The sequence below is a fragment of the Hylobates moloch genome, unplaced genomic scaffold (assembly GCF_009828535.3).
Source record: "Hylobates moloch isolate HMO894 unplaced genomic scaffold, HMol_V3 SCAFFOLD_9, whole genome shotgun sequence".
Lineage (NCBI taxonomy): Eukaryota > Metazoa > Chordata > Mammalia > Primates > Hylobatidae > Hylobates > Hylobates moloch.
This window is the reverse complement of record NW_026652284.1, coordinates 110,053,766-110,057,968: the sequence shown is the minus strand read 5'-3', so window position 1 is coordinate 110,057,968 and position 4,203 is coordinate 110,053,766. Positions and strand designations below refer to the sequence as shown.

General features: G+C 44.6%; 1 pseudogene; it reads right to left on the bottom strand.

The window, feature by feature from the left end:
• Positions 1–538: 538 nt before the first annotated feature.
• LOC116813866 (peptide chain release factor 1-like, mitochondrial) lies at positions 539–3,961 on the bottom strand (annotated as a pseudogene).
• Positions 3,962–4,203: the final 242 nt, after the last annotated feature.

Below are 4,203 nucleotides of genomic sequence, written 5' to 3'. Positions count from 1 at the left end.
TAGTTCATTAAATATCTACATAGAACAGGACAAAGAATGATTTTCCTTTGTCTACTTACCATAAAGAAGCGTCCAGCATTTACCACCATGTCATGATTACAGGTGGTCACCAGCTTATGATGGTTTTAGGATTTTTTGACTTTATGATGGGTTTATCGGCATGTAGCCCCATTTCAAGCTGAGGAGCTCCTTTGGACTTATGAATCATACCTCTTTCACACCACGGTAAAGTTGGAAAATTGGGAAGTCAAGCTGTTATCAAGTAGGAGACTTCTGTGTTGCTAATGTTATATGTATTTTTGACTTATGATAGGTTTATTGGGAATTAACCACAATGTAAATTGAGGACCATCTGTATATTGTATGATTTTTACTAATGCATTGAAAGAGATCTGTGTAAATTATCTGTGACTTCAGAATATGCACATTACTTCCAACTGTGTTAACTCATGTTTTTTAAGAGAATAATGGTATTTTTACACTATGTGGATGTGCTGTAGTAGAATTTTTCTAAGCTACAAAGTGTATGAATAAAAAATCAAACTTTTTGGGAAATAATTTCTACTAAAGATTCATAATCAGTGTATTTCTTCAATGACTGTACAAGTTCATCCAGTAGATATTCTCCTTGCATAAAAGTTTCAAGATCATGCAGTGACTTGCTTATTCTGTGATCTGTGACTTAGTTCTGTGGAAAATTATATGTTCTTATTTTCTCTGATCTTCCTTTACTTCCAATCTGAATTTTTCTAGCATTGTGTCTTTTATTCATTTCTTCTTCTAGATACATGTTGTACAGTTTTACATGTAACTTTTTCATAGCCAGCTCTTTATTTTTTCAGGTGAGATCTCTCTTGTTGACATTCAGAAACACCTGAATAGTGTTACAAGAATTAAAAAGTTTTAATAGAAAAATCTTCTTTACTTATTTTCAAGGAATACTCCTTTTCCTTCTCATCCGTTTTCTTCTTCCTGTTGGAAGATGAACTATCCGAACAGCACTGTCTGTGGTATTTACATGCTGCCCCTGCAGTCCACTGGCTCGCTTAGTGTTGATTCTCAAATCTTTCAGATTAATCACCAGATTAATCTCAGTAGGTTGGGGCAATACTGCTTACAGTCATGGTGCTAGTATGGATACGGCCTTGCTTTTCTGTCTTTGGCACTCTTTGTACTCTGTGCACACCTCCTTCAAATTTCATGTGCCTCACGTGTGTTTATTGCGACACTTTTCACAATAGCAAAGACTTGGAACCAACCCAAATGTCCATCAGTGATAGACTGGATTAAGAAAATGTGGCACGTATACACCATGGAATACTACGCAGCCATAAAAAATGATGGGTTCGTGTCCTTTGTAGTGACCTGGATGAAGATGGAAACCATCATTCTCAGCAAACTATCGCAAGAACAAAAAACCAAACACCGCACGTTCTCACTCATAGGTAGGAATTGAACAATGAGAACACTTGGACACAGGAAGGGGAACATCACACCCCGGGGCCTGTTGTGGGGTGGGGGAAGGGGGGAGGGAATGCATTAGGAGATATACCTAATGTAAGTGACGAGTTAATGGGTGCAGCACACCAACATGGTACATGTATACATATGTAACAAACCTGCATGTTGTGCACATGTACCCTAGAACTTGAAGTATCATTAAAAAAAAAACAAATTTCATGTGCCTATAGGCTTCTGAACCCCCAATGTTGGCAGATGCATGTCTAAAGGCCACCTATTTCACCTGGAAAATATCCCAGGGTTTCAAAATGCCATCTTTTAAATGCAGCATTAATGCATCTTTTAAATGCAGCATATTGCTGGTACATATCAAATATCTCTGAAGTAAACAACATTGCCTCCTGACCTCCAACTCCTGCAGTTACTTCCAGGATCAAGTCATTTTCATCTGTTTCTTGTGATGCTTCAACTGAGTTATTTCTTTTTGACACAAAGTTCTTTCATTCTCTGCAGATTTCCTTAAATCTTCATCCTCATCGTGCAGCAAGTGCTCGGTCTCCCACAGCTCCTGCTTCTTCTCATTCAGCAACTTGACCACTGCCAACAACTCGGGCCTCCTGAGCTTCAAATGGGCTTCAGACCCCGCCTGGTGCTTGAGGAAGGTCCGCAAGAGCCCGCCCCAGGCGAACAGCCTCTCCAGCGGTGGGCTACCGCAGCTCAAGGTCCGTCGGGCTGGGCCAACGGCCCCTATGGGACCAGAGCCACCAGGCAGCATCCTCAGCAAATTTTATATCACACTGTGCAGTTTGATCTACAAGCCAGTAGATGGTGCTTACAGGTAGGAGCTGGTGCAGCCAGTGTGGCTGGGTATATACTTGATCCTTGTTTACTGGAAGCAGCTCTGTGTTGCCCTAGACAATGAACTGATTCATGGAATGCATAGTAGTCTGAGCTCCCTGCTCAGCCCCTGGGGGGAGGTGGTGCTCTTGGGGGGGTACACCTACAGGTCCCGTGATGGCAGGCACAAGCACCTGTGCTGAGGGAGGGAGAATCCAGTGGGTGGCCACCAAGCACCCAGAGATGTGCGTAGGTGTGGAGCTGGAAAACGTCCTCAGTCCCCTGTTCTCTGTATGGTAATGGGGGGCAGCCTGAACTCTAATCCAGGAGAGTGGATGCTCCAGATGCCTGGGGATCTGCCTGGGTGTGTAGCAGAGAGGAATCCTCTGCACCAGGCTCTCTGCACAGAAACAGTGGGGCAGGTCAGGCTGCTTATCAAGTTGAGTGGGTTTTCCAGATGCCTGGAGATCTACCTGAGTGTGGAGGAGAGAGGGCCCCCTGCACCAAGATCTCTGCACAAGAGGGGTGAGGAGACTCAGGCTGCTGATCTGCGCAAGCAGGTGCTCTGAATACCTGGAGATCTGCCTGGGTGTAGAGCAGTGAAGACCTTGCTGCACCACAGTCTATGTCCAGGATGGATGGGGCAGCTTAGGCTACTGGTCCAGGCCAAGTGTGCTCTGAATGCCTGGATTTCTGTCTGGGGTGGAGTGGAGAGAGCCCTGCTACACCATGGTCTCAGAGGAGCACTCTGGGCACCCAGCAATGGCATATGCAGACGGGTTCCAGGTTGCCAAGATGGCCCTGGCTGAAGTCTTGCTGCCCACATAAAACTGCAGCTGTAGCAGCTTTCCTCCTGCCCCAGACCTGTGATGGGGGAGAATACAATTCTAGCACCTACTGCTGAGGCACTTTCCACAGTTCTGACTGTAGAGGCTCCTACCCTACTCCAGAGCAGGTGCTCCAATCTCTCACCCAAGACTAAAATGTCTGTGCAGTCATGCTACTGGGTCAGCAAAGAATGTGTGACTTTGTATGCGCCTAGATAAAAAATGGCGTCCTGATCTCAGTCATGAGTCTGGGAATATGTCTGTAGCTTTTCCCATTCCCATTCCTTCGCAGTGGCTTCAAACCTCTCCCCAACTTAGTTCCACGGCTTGAGAGAAACAAAGTGCTCTCCCTTGGCCTGTCTTTCTCGGATCCCCACGGAAAGGTGACTTACAGAGGGAGGTTCTCTGCCTCTCTTACGTACTGGGGCTTTACTTACTTTTATCAGCCATACACTGTCATGGGGGCTGTTTGCCGGCATTCTCCTGCCTGGTATTTGGAATGTCCTTCACAATTCTGGTGGATTCCCATTTTCCTTCTTGAATTAAGCTCACAGAGTGGATCTTTATGCACTGTCTTGCTGTTTCCAAGTGGCTGAGCACACACTAAAAGCCTTTAATCCACCATCTTGAAAAAAAATTGTCTTTTCTTATAAGGACATAAGTCATATGTCCTTATATGTCCATCGTAAGTCATGGATTTAGGGCTCACTCTAATCCAGTATGACTTCTTTTTAGCTAAATACATCTGCAAGGGCTTTATTTCCAAATAAGGTCACATTCTGAGGTTCTGGATGAATGTAAATTTCCAAGTAAACTTTCTTGACTTTAGGGGCCATGTGCGTAAATGAGTATGTGAATAGGTGTGTGTGTGTCTGTGTGTATGTGTGTGTGTGTATGTGTATTGGGTGTGGTTGGGAAGTTGCTGGAAGACTGAGACATGGGGATATCCCACTACAGTCATTTAAAACACTATTCTGGACATATATATAAAAGCTGAGCTGCTGTAACTGGGCTTGCAGGCTACCAGTTGGGGATCCTTCCTGGGCCAGAGAAACACACTTGAATTTGTTCCAAGTGA